This window comes from Lygodium microphyllum, chromosome 16 (assembly GCF_053477565.2).
Source record: "Lygodium microphyllum isolate KBCC chromosome 16, Lygodium_microphyllum_v1.1.10, whole genome shotgun sequence".
Taxonomy (NCBI): domain Eukaryota; kingdom Viridiplantae; phylum Streptophyta; class Polypodiopsida; order Schizaeales; family Lygodiaceae; genus Lygodium; species Lygodium microphyllum.
Genome location: NC_141150.1, coordinates 88,210,461 through 88,232,660, shown reverse-complemented (window position 1 = coordinate 88,232,660; position 22,200 = coordinate 88,210,461). Strand labels below are relative to the sequence as shown.

The 22,200-nt window shown below is 43.5% G+C and overlaps 1 non-coding gene across 1 annotated transcript; it reads right to left on the bottom strand.

Annotated features, from left to right (window-relative positions):
- Positions 1-191: 191 nt before the first annotated feature.
- On the bottom strand, positions 192-259 carry LOC148023084 (small nucleolar RNA SNORD36). Its single transcript, XR_015693664.1, has one exon. It is a non-coding gene; the product is annotated as a small nucleolar RNA SNORD36 (small nucleolar RNA).
- Positions 260-22,200: the final 21,941 nt, after the last annotated feature.

Genomic DNA, 22,200 nt, shown 5'->3' with positions numbered 1-22,200 from the left:
ATCTTCCAAAACACAATCAATATCATCCAAAACACTCTCAAACCACTTCCAAATCAATCAATCATCCCATAAAATCAACCATTCAGCTCTCAAAAACAACAAAAATCAGCCAAAAAACAAGTCATTTCAACACTCAACATATCCCCACACTTAATAAGGAAGCGTCCTCGCGACCCAGGAAAAAGGTAATACAAGTTCATTGAAAAGCTCAACTTTGATCTTCAATATCTTTTCAAAAAGAATCCATCCACCACGACCCCATCTTATAACCTGTTTCTGATATAAAAAATACAAAGAAAGGAAAAGTCTTTTACATTAACACCTCTTATCAAACTAAAAATCACCACAAATTTATAAAGGATATAAGAGTTTCTTCTTCTTCATCATCAGCTTCAACTCTCCAACCACGACCCCATCTCTACAAATCTCCAAAATATAGCTCGTACACAAAATCCACCACGTTCGTTTGACATAAATAAACTCACAACACTAATACACAACACAACCATCTAAATGACTTCTTCAAAAAGAAGAGTTTGGCATTAAAAAGCTTGCACCATACATTGGAAAGGTATCAATGAAGATGATCCCTCTTAAAAGATTGATGTTGTCTGAATCGATCCATAGATAAGGATTCATCTACAAAGTTTTTAGGAGGATTTTGGAAAAATTGGAGACAGCACATCCTTTCCAACAGGACTAGGTATCTGCTAGGCAAACAGAGGGCATGAAAATACAGTATCTCGAACTGTTGGGAATCAATGCTAACATTGACATTCATGCACAACTTTGGGATAGGCTTTGAATCAGTATGGGAGTGCCTATGCATATATGCTAGGTACCAAGCAAAGTGAGCAGTTAATCTCACTGAGGGATCTGCAGACTGTGAATATTGTTGGGCAAAATGAACATAGTTTTGATAAGCTTGACTTGAAACTGTCCATTCCCCTGGAATTACTGGCCAATTAATCTGCGGTCCCGTAAGGCAATCATCCGAACTCCATCCCCTTCTTCTGGAAATCTGAGTATCAAAACCGGCACAGTCACTAACCAACTGAGGTGGTTGAGATATGGAAGTGTTAGGAGAGGGTAATGGAATAAGGGAAAGTGAATGTAGGGAAGGATAGGAAAAATCATAAAAGGAAGAAAAGGTTAAAGAAGGAGTGGCAGAAATTTGTAAGGAATCACTAAGGAAAGGTGTTAATTGATAAATAGGAAATGTGGAGGGTACATTAATGAGGGGTGAAGGACAGGGTGGAGAAGGGGAAAATACCCTATCCTCAATAAAGGAACAGTAAGTGAAAATAGGAATTTGAGGGAAATTGGAAGGTTGGAAAAGAAGTGGTAAAATTACTGTGGAATTAGTTTGACAAAGGGAAAAATATATAGTATAGCGGTGAGCCAATTGTTGGTAATAAAGGAGGGTAGGAACAGAAGGCCCCAAAAGAGATCGTCTCTGATAGGCATCAAAGAAGGTAGCATCAAATGGATTATGTTTGGAAAGATAGGTTAAGAGATCCACCCTCAGTTGGTTAGTACTCTGTACAAAGGTAGGAGCTGTGTTTTGTCTTTGATTGAGGACCACTGAATCAATCATAGGATGCCACGAACTATCCTGACAATCAGCTACTTTGGAGGAATAATTCTGGAACATATCAGCTATGCGCAACTCCAAATGATTGACATAGAGAACAGCCTGTAAGACCACATCCCCCACATACCATGCCATATCTACCTCATCTGGAATTAACAAATCTCCTCGGAGATACATGTATGACATCAGCATGGTGTCTGGCGTGACAGAATCTTCAAAGAGCATTCTGACTACCTCTGTCAACAACTCAGCAGACCAAGCCCCACTCCAGCCATCCTCTGGAAAAGGTAAATCCATCGTGGAAAGCTTCATATAGAAGACCAGCTTCTGTAAGTGGTAGTGGACAAAGAAAGAATGGTCAGGTAAGACAAAGTCCTGAAACTGCTCAAAGGTAGACCATAACAAGTCCATTCGGGACTGCAATCTTTCCACTTTGTCTTGGAATAAAGGGCACAAAGTAGCCTGTCTCTGTAGGGCAGCCAAGTCCTGCTGTGAAAGAGAGGGAATTAATGGAACAGGAGGGCTTGGAGGAACAGAGCGGGACTTCACAAGCTGATCTTGCAACTGCTGGATTTGGGAGGCTTGGTTGGCCACTATGTCATTAGCCATCTGTAAAGCTGAAAGCTTGTCATCTAAAAGAACTTGGAATTCTTTCGCTTCACTGGACATCCTCTCCTTCTCTACTGAAAGGCTAGTAACCTGTGACTGAGCCTCGAATAACTGGGTCTTCAATGAAGAAATCTCATCACTTTGAGTGGCAACCAGTTGGGTTTGCTGTTCCATTTGCTTAAATAGATCTGCTAGGGTATCCTTAGCAGAAGCTAACTCAGATGTTGCCTTATGCAACTGGTCTTTGGACTGCATGAGCTCCTCATAGAAAGATGCGTACAGCTGCTGAACACAGGCTGTCACTGACAACTCAATGGAACTTTGAATATCCTTGCAGAGGAAAGGAATCGCATCTCCTGAAACGAGACTGTTTAAGGAAGGAACTGATATATCCAAGGATCCTTCTCTATGTGCCCTGAATAGGTTATTGCAAGTGAGAAACCCAGGGAGTTCACTGCCAGAAGTAGCAGGGATAGGCACTGAGGGAAGTACAGCAGGGGCTTTGTCCGCTACCCTCTTCAAGCGTTTGCGCTGTATGACCAGGGGAGGCGGAGAATCATCATCCTCAATGTCAATAGGTGCTGACTCTTCTGAAGGTGGAGGAGGAGGTACTGGATCTGATGGAGGAGGTGGAGGTACAGTCTTTTGTAAACCTGAATAGGTCAAGAAGGCTGACAAATAGGATCCGTAGGTAACATTGGTAACATTACCCCTCGTGACTTTAACAAAATGTTGATCCATCTTAGTAAGGAGGTAGGTGCTCCAATCAATGGCAACTCCTTTTAGCACCATCCTGGAAGCTGTGAAAAGCTCTTTGGACAAATAGTGGGATGGCGTTTTGGCAGGCATGAACCTGTCCTGAAGGAACTGGCACATCGTCTTCCAGACGGGATCAGTAATCATAGAAAACGAAACTCCTGAAGAGTTTATCACTTTCTTAACATCAAGGACCTCCCTTGTCTGCTTCTGCAACAGTTTGAGAATCTCTTCATTAGAGAAGAGCTGTCGAGTGGTCACAAAAGGTTCCCCTTTGGAGGGTAAGGACAAAGCCTTCCCTAAGCCTCGAGACGTCAATGTCATAGACATGCCTTGGACTACTCCTGTCTTCTTGCTGTAAGAGGCCAGGAACTCATCGCATACGGACGGATCCTCTGGAAGTAATGGAAAAGGAGTGGCCACAAAAGCAGCAAGGCCTGCCTTCATGAGGGGCTCAAAAGTAAGTAGGGACGAGTAATCCCTACTAACTAGTGGGACGTACTGGATAGGGGGAGGAGCATGAGAAGGCGCCATTCAGATGGTTACACACACACCACAAACACAGACAATCAAGGTGAATGCCTGCAGACCAACAGACAAAAAAAACCAAGGATAAGAGAATTACCAATCAAGACGTGACACGACCTACTAACCCCAAGCAAACCACATCCTAGAAAAAAGTTGACATGACCTTGAGACAAATGCGACCGAAAGCTTCATGCGATGCATCAAACAAACACCCTGAACCCCGTATCAGGCAATAAAATAAAAAACTGCATACCGTACCCGTAACCGTAACTAAGACATGAAACCAAAACCAGATCATATCTGACACATATCAATACGACATATGTGATGGAACCAAGACTGGACCATGGAAAACATCACTAAGAACTGCGTATACCCATCCCACGAAACGGTTCATTAAAAAGGGAAGTAAGTGCAGTGAGGGGGGAATGAATTTAATGAAGAGTTGATTTGAATCAATTAGTAAAAATGGGTGAATTTTTATTAGGTGATAAACCTTAATAAGAAAATGGCGGTTCCTTTTTATAAATTGATTTACCAATTATTAGGTTAAACGGTGCAGTTATACGATTCCCGGACTTCGATTCTCGACTGGGTCTCTAAATGCAATTCATTGATTATAATTAAAGTGATGTGGAGCGCTTTTTTGCCAGCGCGTGCTCATGTGACGGCTGGTTGATTTTAATTTAAAATTTTAGAGTGCCTCTTTAGCGCACGTAGCGCATGCTAAGTGAACGGCTGGTTTTTTTTAAATTTAAAAAAATGTGTATTTAGCGCGAATGCGCGTGGAAACGGTGGGTGGATTAAAGATTTATTTTAACAATTAATTGTGATTAAGGGGGGAAATAAATAAAGAAATAACAAAAAATAAATACCTGGCAGGGTGTGTATGAAATGAAGGAATGCGCACGGAAGAGTCCCAGGAAAGGAAAAGCAAAAAGCACTGATGAAACAACAAATAACACCTTAGCAGATGTATTAAGTTGATTGATGTTGGGTTTTTATTTTTATTTATTTTATTGTATTTTTAGTTGTAATTTTTTATCTATTTGAATAAATGAAAAATGAGCAAGGGAGGTGAGCGAAATTTTTTAGAAGGTTTTTAGAATTTTTTACAATTTTTACCATTTTTAAATGATTTTTCCTATTTTTTTGGCAATTTATGGGTAATTTTAGGAAAGATGGATTTTTCTAAAATTATAGGAAAGGCAATTCCTAGCAGACAAAGGTCCAAAAATTAACAAAAGACAGAAGGAATTTGTAGAAATTTTTTTAAATTTTTTTAATGAAAAAATGAATGTTGTGATTAAGTAAGTCACATTGATCACATAAATCACATAAGTCACATTAGTCACAAGTCACGTAAGTCACTTAAGTTACTTAAGTTAGGTTAGTCATGTTAGTCATGGAAATCAACCTAGGTTAGTTCTAACTAAGTTAGTTAAGTTAGTATTAACTAAGTCAGTTAGGATTAACTAGGTGAGTTAGGATTTAACTAGGTTAGTTACTAACTAGGTCAGTTGTAACTACCTTGGAAGGAGGTAGTGGAGGAGGTGGAGGGTGGAGGTGGAGGAGAAGGGGGAGTTGGCGGTCGGGGCGGCGAGGTGGCGGCGGCGTGGGCCGGGCGGCGACGGCGGACGACGTGGCGGTCGTGGCGCGGCGAGGCGGTTCGGCGCTGCAGCAGACGACGGCGGCGGGCAACGGCAGCGGGGCGGCTGCTGACGGCGGCGGAAGTGGCGCGAACGGCGGGCAGAGGGCACTAGGCGGCGGCGTGGCGGCTCTGGCGGTGCGGGACGGCAGCGACGGGCGCGACGGCGACGGCGACGGACGGCAAACGGAGGGGCGGGCGACGATGACTCCTGCGACGACAGCGGCTTCGGGCAGCGGGGCGGCTGCTGGCGGCGGCGAGGCGCAGAGCCTCCTGACGGGCGACGGCGCGGCCTCCTGCGACGACAGGGCGGCGTGGCGAGGAGAGGAAGGAAAAGGGGAGGAAGAGGGAGGAGGAGGGGAGGAAGAAGGAGGAAGAGGGGAGGAAGAGGGAAGGAGAAAAGGAGGAGAAGGTCGGCAGGAAGGAGGAGAGAACAAAGAAGAGAGAAGGAAGAAGGGAGGAGAGAAGAAAGAAGAGAGAAGAGGGCGATGGCGGGCATGAGAGAAGGAGGAGAGAGAAGGGAGAGGAGAGAGAAGAAAGAAGAAGGGAGAGAGAGAGGAGGGTACGCGCAGAGAGGGAGAGAGAGAGAAAGAGAAGAAAGAGAGAGAAGAGGGGAGAGGAAGTGGGGGAAGACGGTTGGCGGGAGGGGGTGTCGTTTGTTTTTTTTTTTTCTTTTTTTCTTCTTTTTTTTTTTCTTTTTTTTTTGTTCAAAAAGAGGTGGGCGGGCAGGTTGGGGTGGGCAGGGGCTAGGGAGGATGGGCGGATCCCCGTCCCGCGCACGTGCACGGGGCGAGGTAAAAAAAATTTGCCGTGACGGAATTGAAATGACGCGGGGAGGACGGTACGGGGTACGCGGACACGACCGGGGCGCGTGGAGACGCGTTAAATTGAAAAAGGGCGCGTTCACGCGCAAAACGAGCGCGAGAAAAAACACAAAAATACAGAAAAATTAATAACTCCCAATCCGGATGTCAAAACGAAATATCGTAAAAACGAAAAGTGGGCAGGACGACAGGAGGGAAACAGGAAAAATACGGAACGGGGGTTCCAGGAGGGGTAAAGGGCGTTCACGTGCAACAAACACAAAAAACGAACCAAAAACGCAATTTAAAAATTAATATCGAAAGATCCGTGCATCGGAATGAGGTGCGGAAAAAAGGAAAACTGTACAAAAAGATGTGCCCGACAATCCTATCATGTGAAAACATAATTCCGACTAAGGTAAGACGCGTTCACATGGAAAAAACCCAAAAAACAAACCCGAAAATGGGATCGGAAATTAATATCGGACAAACCGTTCATCGGAATGACATGCAGTAAGAAGGAAAAAGGTCCGCAAGGAGGAGTGGCACAGGATTATCACGTTAAACCGCAGTTCCGGCGGAAGTAGAAGGGGTTCATATGTGAAAAACTCCAAAAATACTCCCGAAAACTCATTTAAAAATTAATAAATAAAAATCCGAAAGTCGAAAAAGGGTGGAGGAAAAAGGAAAAAGGTAGGGGAAGGCACAGCGGACACGGCTGTCAAATCAAATTGGAATTCCGATGCCAATAGGGCAAGTTCACATGGAAAAATGTCAAAAATACGCACGAAAAATGCTTAAAAACCCGAAAAATTAATAACGGACAAACCGTGTATCGGGATGATGTGGAATAAAAAGAAAAAATGTCAGGGGAGAAGCGTTGGTCAGGGTTATGACGTCAAATCACGGTTTCGAAGCAAGAAAAGCGCGTTCACATGGAAAACCGTCTGAATTGTGTAAAATGGTTCAAAAATTAATAACTCAAAAACCGTGCACCAGAACAGGAGTAGGTAAAAAGGAAAAATGGACCGTTCAATGGGAGGAACAGGGCTATAAGGTTGGATTTGGATTTAAGTGAACGTAGGGTGCATTCACATGGAAAAACCTCAAAATCAGGGAATGAAGGAATACTGCAAGGGAACAGCCCCAAGGGTGGGTGGAACATAACCGGGTGGGTGGGAAGGGACCCCATTAGGATAAAAGCAAGGCATGGTATATATGCATGAGCAAAATAAGGCATATGCAGATGAGTCTGCAATGTAGACGCGCAGGGACGCGTCCTCACACTTAAGACCTTAACGGATAGGGTTAACCGAGCATTAGGGACCTGGGACCATGCCACAGACCATCCACTAACTTCCCCACACTTAAAACATGAACATCACTAAGAAACAGAAGTTGTAGGGTTAGAAAAACTTGGCCCGTTGCGTCAAGAATCAAGGTTGAGTGTCAACGGCACGTCCAGTGTTGTTGTCGGCGCTGGAGGGAGCAAGGCATCTTCTTGGCACACGTTCGTCATGGCAGGGACCACGCAACAGCACCCAGGGAGGTAGCTGATGGAAGGAATCGCAGGAAATTCGTTGTCGATGATGAGGGATATTGCACTCAACTCACAGTCACTCAATTGAAATGAAAGAACAGTCACTCGCCCCATGACTAATATCACACGAGAAAGAATGATTAAAACCCATATCTCATACCCGGTTGAGGAATCGACAAAGGGGGAAATGGTGCAGAAGGAGTATGCCAGGGTGCACGATTGACGGTGCATTAGTGCGTCCAACCCGTCTGGCATAGGTGCAAGGAGGAAGGCAAGGGAGCCTTATGGTGCAGTGCACAGAACAGGGTGATGTGTCTTGTGTTGATGGTAAAGACCCATCCCGTGGGTGCATAGGGAAACGGGAACATACCTGACTCCAAGTGTCGTAACGTCCCTCAATCTCACCTCTCGGGAAATGATTGAATAAACTCCAGTCACACTCAACCCACCCTCTGTCTCACTCTCTGTTGATAGATACAGGAGGGCAGCCTTTTCCTGAAACCCATTGATGTAATCCTCACAGTCACTTGTGCAAAGATTGTATGCCTTGTGCGCATTTGATGGTGCAACTGTGCATCCCGCCCTGTGTCGGCATACGGTGCGAGAAGGAAGGCCAGGGAGCCTTATGGTGCAGTGCACAGAAACAAATCGTGCTTTGTGCATTGAGAGGCCCATCCCGTGCGTGCAACACTTCATTCATACTTCTCACCTCTCATTCGATTTGAAGGGAAAAGACTGGTCTCTCGCCCCACCCTCTGTCTCACTCATTGTTGATAGATACAGAGGGCAACCATACTCACTTCCCCATCCGGTTAGGATGAAAGCTCACATCACTCAAGGGGTTGTCGATGAAGATCGCGTCATCAGTTGTTGAAGAGGCGTACCCAGGGAGGTAGCCATCAAATCGAACATTGTGTTGGATAGGAACATGTCGTCTGCTAGAGGACAGTTAGTCACTTTGCAAAGAGACCCCGGACACAGCGTACCAAGGGAGGCAGCGTCGGAATTGGATCCTAGGGATATCAATCAATGAATCCGCTTTCTGGACTGCTGGGTGTTACCACCTTTTCCACAGCCAGCTTCTCGCCCAAGGGTGTTTACCACCTTTTCTTGGAACGAGGCCTGCTATGACAGGGAATTGCTTCCTTTTCTCTCATAACAGATTTGTTTGTTTGTTTTTTTTTCTCTTCTTTGTTTTTTTTTCTCTTTATTTTCCCCTATGCCCGAGGGTGTTTCCACCTTTTCTCGAAGGATAGGTCGGCATGACAGGGACCTAAGTCCTTTTCTCCCATGACCGATATATTTTGTTTTTCTCTCTCTTTTTTTTTCTTTGAACAAGGGAATGGTGGAAAAACCATGTGTCAGAACCAACCTCTCCACTGATGTTGGTGGAAAATAGAGGATAAGAAATCAAGGCTGGAAGGGGGATTTGAGGGGACAGAGGGTTGCGTCCACTTCATCAGGAGTGTTTGAAGAACGGCTATCAGAAGTGGCATCATAAGAAGTACAATGCCGCACCAACGAGGGAAAGGATCAAGTGTCCGTAATTGTTAAGATCCCCAAGGAGGGAAGTACTTCTTCAGGCGATATCCATTAATCAGAAAGGGATCATCGGAGGCATCAACGGTCTGTATTTGGACAGAGCCATTAGGGTTGACTGCAAGTACCTTATAGGGGCCCATCCACCGCTGTTGGAGCTTGCCAGGAAACTTGCCAAATCGTGAATCATAGGCTAGGACCAAATCACCTTCTTTGAACTCCTTGTGCTTGATGAAACTGTCATGGTAAGCCTTACGTCGAGCTTGCGTGGCTTCCATGCATTGTAGAGCCATCCTACGAATTTCATCCAAACATTCCAAGTGCAGGAGACGGCGTTGCAGTGAATCATCATTCCCCAAACGCTCTTTGATAGCTACTCTCAAAGAGGGTAGCTCCAGTTCAACAGGAAAAACTGCTTCTGTACCATACACCAACTGGAAAGGTGTTTGTCCCGTTGCTGCTTTATGGGAGGTTCTGTACGCCCAGAGGGCCTCTGTAAGTCGATCATCCCAATCACGACGATGTGCGGCAATCGTCCTTGTCAAAATCGAGCAGAGGATGCGATTGGTGACTTCGACTTGGCCATTGGCTCTGGGGTAATAGGGAGTAGACTTGCGATGGCGGATCTTATACAATTCTGTCAACTTTTCCATGACTTTGTTAAGGAAATGAGTGCCTCTGTCACTTACCAGCTCTAAGGGACTGCCAAAACGGGTGATGATATTCTCGTACATGAACAGGGCCACGCTGTTACCATCGTCCCGCTTGAGGGCTTTAGCTTCATACCACTTTGTGACATAATCTGTACATACGAGGATGTATCGGTTCTGTTTCCTTCTGGTAGGAGGATCGATTGGACCTACGAAGTCGATGCCCCACTTCTCAAACGGCTTTAACGGAAGGATAGGTTGCAGCGGCATGGCACTTGTCTTGGTGGGTTTCCCCATTCTTTGACAAGCATCACATCTTTTACAGTAATCATAGGAATCTTTGTGAATGGTAGGCCACCAATATCCTGCTAGCAGAGCCTTCCTAGCTGTAGCTTCTCCTGCAAAGTGACCTCCACATGGCTCGTCGTGGCAAGCCTTCAAAACAATCCCAATCTCTTCTCCTGCAACACATCTTCTGAGTACTTCATCTTTGCCTTTCTTGTACAGTGCACCACCTAGCAGGGTATATGGGGCTGATTCTAGCATAAGCTTCTTCCTTTCCCGACTAGAAATACCAGGAGGGTATTGTTGGGTTGCCAGCAGATTGGCAATGTCTGCATACCAGGGAGTTACAGTTTCTACCAAGAATAGGGAAGCATCAGGGAGGTCTGGATCATCTCGTTCCTCGTCTGCAGTTTGTGGGATACGCGACAGATGATCAGCCAGGACATGGGAACGACCAGGCTTAGTAATCACCTCAAAGTCGAACTCCTGGAATAAAAGGAGCCATCTCATCATTCGTCCTTTCACATCTGCTTTGTTCATTAAGAAGGACAGGGCCTCATGATCCACATAAAATTTAAAGTGAGTAGATAGGAGGTAATGGCGAAACTTCTCCAGGGCAAACACCATTGCCAAGCACTCCAGCTCTGTCACTGTATAGTTTCGTTCCCTATCAGTGACTTTTCGGCTTGCATAATAGATCGGTTGATCCAACTTCGAGGAGCCCTTTTGGCAGAGGACAACACCTAAGCCTTCAATTGATGCATCAGTGTGTACGTGGAACTCTTTCGTCCAATCAGGAGGTTGCAGAATGGGTGCCTCTATCAGACATTGCTTCAGAGTGTGGAAGGCTTTGTCACATTCTTCTGTCCAAGTAAACTCTGCATCTTTCCTCAGGAGCTTGTGCAAGGAGGTTGCCTTTGTCGCAAAATGGGCTATGAACCTTCTGTAGTAACCCACATGGCCTAGGAATCCCCTCAACTGTTTGAGGTTGGTGGGTGCTGCCAAAGCTGCAATCTTTTCGATCTTTGCAGGGTCTGTTGATATCCCTTGTGCAGAGACAATGTGGCCCAACAGGACTCCAGAAGAGACCCCAAAGATGCATTTGTCGGGGTTGAGGGAAATCCCATACTCCCGGCATCGGCCAAAGCATTGTTCCAAATGTCCCCAGTGTTCACTGATCAAACTATAGACACAGAAGTCATCCAAATATACCTCAATAAAGTCATGCAGATGATTTTGAAATGCGGCCATCATGACTCGTTGGAAAGTAGCAGGGGCATTGCAGAGCCCAAATGGCATCACTCGGTAAGCGTAGGTCCCCCATTCTGTGGTGAAGGTTGTTTTGGATTGGTCTTCTTCTGCGATTTGGACTTGGTTGTATCCGCTGAATCCATCCAGAAGAGAATAAAGTTCATGTCCTGCCACTGTGTCCAACAGTTGGTCTGTGAAAGGGATAGGAAAGTGATCCTTCTTTGTCTTGGAATTAAGCTTTCGGAAATCCACACATATTCGCAATTTGCCATTCTTCTTGGGTACAACCACGATGGGTGAAACCCATTCACTGTTTGCCACTGGATAGATGAACTCGGCTTCCAGAAGCTTCAGCAGCTCCGCTTTCACCAATGTGGAATAATTCGGGTTCATTCGCCTCTGTCGTTGCCGTACTGGCTTGGCATCAGGCTCCAAATCAATATGATGTTGACATATTGTGGGATCAATCCCCTTTAGGTCTTTGTAAGACCACGCAAACACGTCCAAATTCTCTTTCAACAAGTTGTACAAGGTTGATAACTCCTCTTCTGGGAGGCTGCTACCCACCTTCAAGTGGCGTTCAGTGCCTTCTGAATCCACAAAGGTTAACTGCCTTTCACCTTCTACTTCACGAATGAAGGTCCCGCGGACTGCTTCTGGGTACGGATCCGACTCCTTCAAGGGAGTGATGTCCTCTTCTGATGTCCTACTAGAACCAACTTCTTCTTTTGGTGGAGACTTAGGTTGCTCCTTAAGACGTTGGAATGGGATTAGAGCCGTTCCGGGTTTGGTTTCAAAGTTAATTACCTCTTGGCTTGAAGACTCATCTTCTGAAGATACATCCAGGAACGTCACATAACAGGGACCCTCTGATGCCGGTTGGGTTGGTGGGACTGGTGCTTGTTGGCACGGTGCATCATCATCATCTTTCTTCGGCAAAAATAGGTTAGGACGGCAGGAGCCACACTTGAAAGACGGCTTGTGCTTCTTAATCCATTTCTTATAAAGGTTTTGCATATGAGAAGATCCATTTACCAGACCAAATGGTATCATCATCATTCTGTCCCATAGCATGAGCTCATCGGCTTCTGATACTTCTGGAACTTCTTCTTCAAATGTATCCTCTTCAAGTGGGATAGACTCTTCTGGCTCACTTTCATAATCTTCTTCGTCCATATCATATCCATCCTCTTCTGTCTCTGTCTCTGTCTCTGCTTCTGCTTCTGCTTCTGCTTCTGTCTCTGTAGGAGCTCTGTAACAGAAGAACAGATTCCCTGGTTCCTCTTCTGCCTCTGTCTCTGCGTCTACTTCTGCTGCTGCTGTGACCATGTAACAGGGAGAGCAGTACATCCATGCCTCTATCTCACTGTCAGAGGTGATTTCAGAAGTCATGCCTGGTTCAGGCAGGAAGTATTCACCCATTGATAATGGCTTTGCATCTTTTGGAAGTCGGCTTACAGTATCCACTGTTAAAGAATGTGCCACTGTTTTCTTGGGAAGGATCTGTTTGACAGCATCTTCATCTGCTGATGTTCCATCTGTAGCCTCATTAGGGGAGTCAGAAGATAATTCCAAGGAGGTGGATCCATGTCCTTTTTGAGAACCATACAGTTTCAGCACCACTTTGTTGGGTCCTCTACCCAAGGTCAAAGTTCCTTTGAACCAATCAGTCCTTGCTCGGGCTTCAAAAAGCCATGGTCTGCCTAGTAACAGAGGATAGGATGTACCATAAGAGTTTGGCTTCACCACTAAATAGGTTAGCCAATAATCTTTTCCAGCCACTGTAGTCTTCACATATGGAAGAATGCCCAAAGGCTTGATTCTACTCTGATCCGCCAGTCTGATGAGCCATTGGGTTGGTTGCACACCTTGTAAGCCTAGATCCTTCATCGTCACATCCGTCATAATGTTCACTGATGAACCACCATCAATCAGTGCATTTGCAATGAAGCAGCCTTCTATCCATACGCCAGTCTCTGGAGTACCCGGATCTAGGAAAGCGTTAGCCACATCCACTTCTTTTACAGGCTCTGGAGCCTTGTTGGACTTTGTCACTGTTGAGGGAGCAATCCTTAAACCACGTCTTTTTGTCAGTATACTTTTGAATCTTTTCCGGCAACTGGGAGACAACATCAATAATTGTCGGAATGTGAGGTTTGGTTTAAAGGTATCTAGATCTCTAACTAGATCGTATTCCTTAATAGGATTCACTGGCTTTTCTAATCGGTTAGGAAATGGGGCAACACCCATTTTCATTTTCCCTCTTTCTTCCAACAGAGGCATTACAGGAGCTTCTTCTGCCACTTGTGGCACTTCCTCCTCTTCTGTATCCTGGACCTCTGGTCCTGTCTCTGTAATTGTCTCTGTAACTCTCTGTGGCTCTGTAGGGCTCTGTACGGCACTGTTAGGCTCTGTTCTGTTCTGTTCTTCTGGTGGAAGATTAAACTTCACTATTCTGACAGGAGGGTTATGTTCTTTCTGGGTAGGTGGTTCCTTCTGCTTTGCACGCGTGATGGCAGCAACTTCCAATTCCACCAAATTGGAGGTAGGCTCTTGGGCCTTGGCTGGACTATCAGTAGCACTATTTTTCACTGGGGCTGGGCTTGGACAGTCTTTTGCAGTGTGGCCTTCTCCTTTGCATCGACTGCATAAGGGCTTGTAATCCACCGACCTTCGAGGATTTGGACAATTTGGTGAGATGTGTCCCTTTTCTCCGCATCTGTAACACTCCACTTCTGATCTCTGACCACCGCCAGACTGTCTTCCTCTGTAACTTTGAGAGGGAAATCTTCTGGGTCCAAAATTAGGACCAAACTCTCTAGGCTTGGGTCCAATATCTTGTGTGGTCATTTTGGATTCCAGCAGGTTGAATCTTGCGTCTTCTTCCTTCCTTCTCCTATCATGCATCTCCTTCAGAGAGCAAATGTCCTCTGTATGATTCTTCCGCAAACAGTAGGAACAGAAGGCTCCAGGGATGGTTGGTTCCCGTGTACATTCAGTGGCTAAATGACCTGCCTGATGACACTTACCACACCAAGTATTTGACCGCATCACATCTCTTCCTGATCCTGCAACGTTGGATATGCTAGCGGTATTCACTTTCAACGTCTGTAGTTGTTCTGTAATCACATCCATCAACTCCTTTTTTATGTTTGCAATTGAGTTAGATAAATAATCCTTCAAGCTTTCTCCTCCGGACGTACTGGCAGGAGGGTTTTGAGGAGGCTCTGTAATCACTGCATAAACTGGTTGGGTTGGTACAGAGGGATCTCTGTTCTGGTTCTGATTCAGAGCTCCTGTTTGAACTGTTGGCTGTTGACTCCAGTTGGTAGGGTTCCACTGTTGCTGCTGATTTTGCATTGAGGAGATTGGTTGGGACCATTGTTGTTGTGGTTGAACCATCATTTGAGGCATGGATTGTGGCCACTATGGATTTGGTGCACTGTACTGTGATACCGGGGGCATGTGTTGGTAGGGGTAGGGAACAGTCCCAGCAACTGCATTTGGTGGATACATCATTCCTGGCATCAGAGGAGGTAAGACTCCTCTTCCTGTATTCATTGCTAATCTAGCTTCCACTTCATCGTACAGTCTTGCACCTTCTGTTGCAGCTTGTAGTGTAGCTGGTCTTTGTAGCTCCACAAACTTACGGACTTCTGGTTGTAATCCTCTGAGAAACACTCCCTTCTGAATGCCATCATCTAGATTATGGTTAGTCCATCTCTTCAGGATGGATTCCATTCGTGAGACATAGGCTTTCACTCTTTCTCCAGAGGACTGACTTAGGTTCATAAATTCCTCTCTCATCCGCTCTTCAAAACCTTCACGCTTGAATTTAGTGAGGAAGGCCAACTTCAGGTCGTCCCATGTGCCAAAAGTTCCTGCTGCTTGTCTCTCATACCACTGAAACGCCGCGCCCTTGAAAGTGGCGGGGAATATCGCTAACCAATGCTCAGGGGTTCTGGCATTGTTAGCCACACATGCTACCATAAACTCTGCTACATGAAGATCGGGGTCTTCATTGTACTCTCCCTTAAAAACTGGCAATGGAACTACATTCGCTGGTCTGTCATCAATATTTCCAGGACGGATCTGGCTTGGAAGTGGACCTCCAGCAGGAGGAGGAAGGGCTTGATGTGCCATTGGGACTTCTGTAAAGAGTTCCGCAAGGGCGTCCAAGGCGGCTTCTGCTGCGAGCTCGCTCTCAGCTTTGATTCTTGCTTTCTCTCTTCTTACGTACCTCTGGACTCGTTCTAACGCTTTCCTTTTTATCGCGTCATTCATCAGGGGGTTGACTCCACTATGTTGTTAGTGCTCCACAGAGGGTTAACAGAAGGCTTCAGTCTCTGGAGGACTCTCTTGCCAACATTTCTTCTACTTCTTTCTTTTCAACGTCCCTAAATTCTGCTTTCATGCCACTGCACAGAGGAAGGTATTCGGTTCTGAAGGTGTCAAAATGCATACGTCTGAGCATGGTGGTGGTGCCATCATCATAGTAATGCCAGCTTCTGATGGTTTCAACAGTGTATGTTGTGAAAAACACTCTGTCTACCAACTTCCAGTGGGTTGCTAATTGAACAAACAGAAGATTATCAGTACACCAAGCATCCCATGTATCTTGCTGTTGAGCATCCACGAACAAATTCCAACTCTTTTCCTTCTTGTCCCTGTGAACCTCTACAGACCAAGACTCCTGTAGCTTCTTCACAATCTCCCACTTGATGTTGTCTGGAAACTTCTCAATGAATGCCAAATCTTCCATGGATGTTCATTCTCTCTGTTTCTGTTCTTCAGTTTGTTCCCAAACAGTTTGCCACCAAGATGCAAGTTTCTGCTGCTTCAATAGGAAGAGGAAACTGTCCACCACATAGAGCATGCATCATGATGGTGATGTGTTTCCGCCATTGTGGGATGAACTTCTTGTGGAAAGTGGCTTTGATTATGAGAAATTCCAACTCTTCAGTGGAAGAAGGAATTTTACAAACATCCATTGAATTCTTCTCTTCTTGGCAATGCCAATTCCTTCATTTTCAGCCTCTTTTGGTGCTTGTTGATGGCAAGTTTCCCCGGCTGCGCACCAAAAACATGGAGCCCCGAGAGGAACACCAAGGAAAAGGGAATTCTCTTGCAAGAAAATATATCTTGTAACATCAACAAGCTTGTTTATCATGTTTCATATGATCACAATGAAGAAAAGAACACCAGGCACAACAAATCTTCATGCAGCATCATGTGAATCTCCCACGGTTTTTAATAGAATCAACCATATTCTTCAATATCTTCACAAAATCCATCAATAGAACAAAGAAAGCAAAGAAATACACCATCTTGAATTGGAAATACATCACATAGTATTCATCTTCAATATCTTCATAGTCTTCTCTCTCAATCTCTCATATACAATCACTCTGTTTGAATAGAATTGGCTATATCTGACTCTCTCTCACACACTCCATCAATAATACATCATATCCTCACTACAATCTCTCAAAAATTACTCTCAATAATCACTCTTAGGTCGTGGATACCCCTCCCAAGAGGTATGTCTGATATGAAAGGTCACCAGAGCCACTACAGTGTCTCTTCACAGCTCACTACTGTCACTTCACTCTAGTCTTCACTTGAGTCTTCAGCAGCTACTTCTTCCACTTCCTTCAGCTCTTTTGCACTTGTATTCACCTCTTTCCAAGGCTAGAAAACTTTTCCAAAGTCACACATACATTCCACAGAACACTTACAGAACAGTACCGGAACAGTTACAGTACAGAAACAGAAGCTCTACAAAAGACCTACAGAAGGTTACAGAAGGTCATCAAAACCACATAACTCACTCTCAAACCACTTCAAACTCTCACAAACCATTCAATAAGCTTTCACAATATCTCATTCTTCATCAATCAATACTCTATCCCTCTTTACAGAAGACAATCAGAACAAAACAGACCAAAACAGAAGGTATACAGAACCAATCAGAACCTATCAAAACATCACAGAACCATCAACAAACATCATGATCTTCCAAAACACAATCAATATCATCCAAAACACTCTCAAACCACTTCCAAATCAATCAATCATCCCATAAAATCAACCATTCAGCTCTCAAAAACAACAAAAATCAGCCAAAAAACAAGTCATTTCAACACTCAACACCCTCCTAACGTGCACATCCTCTAGCATGTGCCAAAGTCTTACGGATTTGCAGTGTCAGAAGAAGTATCTTCAATCATGTCAATGTCTTCATCTTTTGCCTCTTCTTCTTCCTCTATGTCTTCATGCTCTTGAATTATATTCAAGTTTTCTAGCTTATATGTTGAACTTTCTCTTCGTTTGAAGAGCTTGATTTTTTTTTCCAGCTATGGGTATCTTCATGCTTGTCCCATCCAATTCAGCCAATGAATATGTGGCAATGTCATGAACGATCTTTACCACATATAGGCCAAACCAATGCTTTACCATCTTCCTAGAAGCACTGTATTGATTGTCCAGGCTGCTGTCATAGACAATCACCCAATCATTTTCTTGAATTGCTCTTGGCCGAAGTCGATGTCTCTTATCAAATCTTCTTTTGTTCTTTAGTCTTGATATCTTTAGCTTCTTAATAGTTGCTTGAACATCTTCAAGCCTTATTTCTAGCTGCCATATGCACAAAGTCAGCAACTCTTCTCTACTGGTTCCTTTCTCCCAAGTTAGAAGACTCCATGTGAGAATAGATTCTTCAATTGGCATAATTGGTTATTGTCCATGCACAAGTTTAGCTGGCATATAGCCAGTCACTGAATTGTGAGTAGTCCAGTCAGCCCATAATGCAAAATGTAGCATTTTAGGCCATTCTTTGATCTTTCCTCTACAATACTTTGCTAGAGCTTTGAGAATAGTTTGATGACCTCTCTCACTCTTTCCATTGCCTTCAGGGTTGTAGGCTGAAGTTAAAGCCAACTTAATACCCAATTGAGCAAAGAAGTTGCGTGCCTCATCAGCATCCAACTCTCCTCTATCTGCAGTTACTTTACCCACACAACCATATCTACAAAATACTTCTTCAAGCAAAAAACGACAAACAGTTTGAGTGGATTTGGTTGTTAAGGCTTTGCCTTCAACTTGATTGGTTAGATCCTCTCTTGCAAGCACCAAATACCGCATATTCCATATTCCTGTAGGCATGGTTACAAGATCAATAACCCATCTATAATGTATAGACAAAGGATAAGTTGGTTGTAACCCATCTCGATGCTTGATCATAGAATACATTTGACACATAAAACAGGTTTCAATAAAATGTGCTATGTCCCGATACATGTTTTGCCACCAATATTTTTCTTTGACTTTACTAAAGGTTCCCCATATGCCTCTATGGCCAGCCCACAGGCTTTCATGAAATTCCTTCATTACTTGTGTTGCAATCTTTTGTTACCTAAAACTCGGACAGGTGCTCCTTTCTTCTTCTTTGTGTGCTTCCATAGATGTCATTCTTTAAGAAAAAAGCCATAAGCTTTCCTCTTGATATGTTTGAACTCCTCATTAGTCCAAGTCTCCTTCTTTTTCATTGTGCTTAAATATTGGCCGATCTTTAGCCAATCTTCTTCAAGAAAATGAACTAGAACTTGAGCAATGCAATGAGCATCTTGGCTTTTAGTTGACCATCCTGTTGTTTTCAGCTTTGGACCAATATATGTAGTAATTGAAGAGGTATTTTTAGCAGCCATGAAATGAAATTCAACAAGTATAGATTCTTCAGCTTCATCTTCCTCCATTAGCTCTTCTTCATTGCCATATCTTGCACGTGATAGCCTGTCAGCAACTGGATTTTTCTTTCCTGCAATATGCTTTAGTTCGGGGTTGAGTGACTTAATATATGCAATCCATCTTAGCATAGCAATGTCGGGTGTAGAGCAGTTGGCAATCATGCCCAAGAGTGGAAGACAATCAGTTTCTACCACTACAGAAGCACTTATAAAGTATTCACGATCACACTTTAATGCTCTTACAACTCCCCACAATTCCCTTTTTACTTGTGCATACCTTTTTTGACGTTCATTGAGAACTTTTTCTCCAAAATGAATTGCATACCTGTTACCTTCAAGATCCTCTTGGCCAACAACCCATCCTATCCCAATGGGACTTGTATCCACAGTAAGAATGATGGGTTGACCATTTGAATAGTCAGCCCTTTTGAGTGTGGAGGCTGAAATTAATAGCTTCTTTAATTTACGCATAGTGAGAGTATGCTCTTTATTCCAAGAGAATCTTTGGCCTTTTCTTAATAATTGATAAAGATTTTTGGCTACATGAGTAAAGTGTGGTATCCACATGAGACAGAATACACATTCGCCAAGAAATCTTCTCACCTTTGAAACATTTGTGCATTTTTCTTGCATTCTGTTGATGGCATCTATCTTGATTGGAGAAGGTTTGTGTCTATAGGGGCTACATAGATGACCGACCACTTGGACTTTTTCTACTCCAAAAATCAACTTAGCTCCAGAAAGGGTAAGATGTACCTCTTCTAGCCTTGTCAAAATCCTGTCACAATCTTGAATATGGTTAACTACAAATTTCCTAAAACCACATTTGTCAAGCTCCTCATTCTTTTCATTGACTTCACATCCCTTGATAGGTACATCATCAAGAAATGGAAGAGTAAGTTGTGGAATAAAGTCCCTTAAGACTTTGTGCATGGCATTCATCATATGGGCTACGGAGTTTGTTGCACCTTGCGGTAAAGTACACATGCAGACCAATCCAAGAGGTGTCTTCATTGTGGTAATGTCTCGGCTTTCTAATGAAAGCTGCAATTGGTCATATCTTGAATATAGGTCTCCCATAGAATAAATTGCTCTACCTACAAAAGCTTCAGCAAACTCATCAACAATGGGACCTGAACCAACATTTCGGATTGTGACACGATTGACAGGCTGTAGATCTTGAATGAATCGTAAAGATCCATTTTTCTTAGGCACAGTAAACCATCGCTTTGAGTAATGTGCTAAAGAAGGTTCTAAAATCTTCATTCTGATCTTCTCATTTAGAAGTTTCAATAATTTGGGCAAATGCACCCTTGGAACGGGAATGGGCTTGAGGTTCCAAGGCACATGTGGGACCATAAAAATGACCATAGGAACCACAATAGTTGGATCCACACAGCCTATTTCACTTGGTTGAAAAGCAAAAGCTTTTCCATGTTTCATTAGCATTTGTATAAAAGAGTGTTTTTAAACTTACGAAAGGAATAATTTTTACCTATTTTGAGCTCTTTTATACTTTCAGATGTGAACTTGTGACCAATGTTGGAAGGATCACGAAGACTTGGTTGATTTGCTGCCCTATCAGTGAGCCCTTCACTTTCAGCAGGTAGTGGGACTGCCACAGGTTTGAATTTCTTATCCACTATCTTGTATTTTGTCTCCACTTGTGCTTCAGCCTTGAGTAAACCATTGTCTTCCTGTTCAACAAATTCTTGAATTGTTTGATAAAAATCCAATGTACATACTTCTATGGACTGATTTTTAGCCTGATTTTCTGCATGAGCAATTGCATATATTTCAGCCAATGTGTCAGTAGTAATCAATCCAAAAAAAATGCCTGAAATATCTTCATTTTCAACTATCATATCTTAAGTTTTTAGCTCCCTTTTTAGTGACATAAATATTTTCTTTCAACCTTAGTCATGGCCGAAGAGACTTATAACAGCCCATACTATTGGCTATACATACATATGAATTTGCTAGAGACACAGTTTCTGTTGCATGAGGAGGTTCAATCTTTTTACATGACGCACTGCCATAGCCTCCCTTTATAGTAGTGCAGCTCGAAAGCCCTTGAATTCTCGAGCATTAAGAGGCACATGATAATCACGTATTCAATCTTTGTTTCGATGATGGTTAGCACACACAGTAAGAAATTGGACAGCTCGTTCATTATCCATGCTTCCGATTCAAGCATAGGAAGAACCATCATCAAGAGCTTTTGTTTCCAAGCGGGCTTCAGAAATGTAAGGTTGCCCAAGAATGATAGGGTAACTACAAGAGTCTTGAACAAAAAAGTGAAAATTGTATTTTATGTCTCTAATAGTTACCTGCACATTAGGACATGCAGCATATAACTCTCCAGAAGAGTTGTTTACAGCTCTCATTCGCCAACCTAGATCAACATTTATGGGCCATCTGCCACTTTCATAGAGACTCTTGCCATGACATTTATCTCTGAGCCATGGTCTAAGAGTGTAACACATGGTGTTTCTCTTTTTTCAACTTTGACGAACTGTCTTCGTTGTTGCTCTTGCCCAATGCGTACGGAAGTAGTGACTGCTTAGAATGAACTGAGCCTCTTCTTCCTCATGCATGTGTTGTAGACGGCCTTCTTTTTTAGAGGTGGGCTGCCCAACTGGTTTGGACCAGCCGTTCATTACATTTTCAGCTTTCACTTCTTTAATTTTTGCATTCATGTTTTCTTTATCTTCAACTTCAATCGCTACAATTAATTCTTTAACTGCTTCAAGTTGAATTCCTTGTGAAGTCAAATTCTCTTCATCTTGCACAAAAACTCGAAGAACTTGCAAAAAAGCATGCACTATTTCTTCATCACCAACATATTGTCTTTTCCTTTTGATTACATTAATAATTACATCATGGAATTCACGTTTGGCAATTCCAAGAATTTTGCCTAAGGTGAATTCAATTTTGCTTCCTAGAATTTGTTCTTCTAGGACTCGTTTGAGATCGGTTGCATATTCTATGTCAGACTATAATTTGTAGCCTAGCTGCTTGCCTTTATTCTTTTCTTCAGTCTTCTTTGTTTGTGGTGCATTTTCCATCTCTTGATCTGGGGTTATATTTTCAGCAAGCTTTGGTTGTTCAAGTGTTCTTCTAGTTACCTGTTTTGGAGGGCCAGAAGAGGAAGGCCCTGGTTCATCTTCTCTTCTTCTATTTTCTTCAATCAAGACTTCTTTATGATTGATGCCAGCCAAATGTGTAAAGGTAGAAAAAGAATCTACCGAA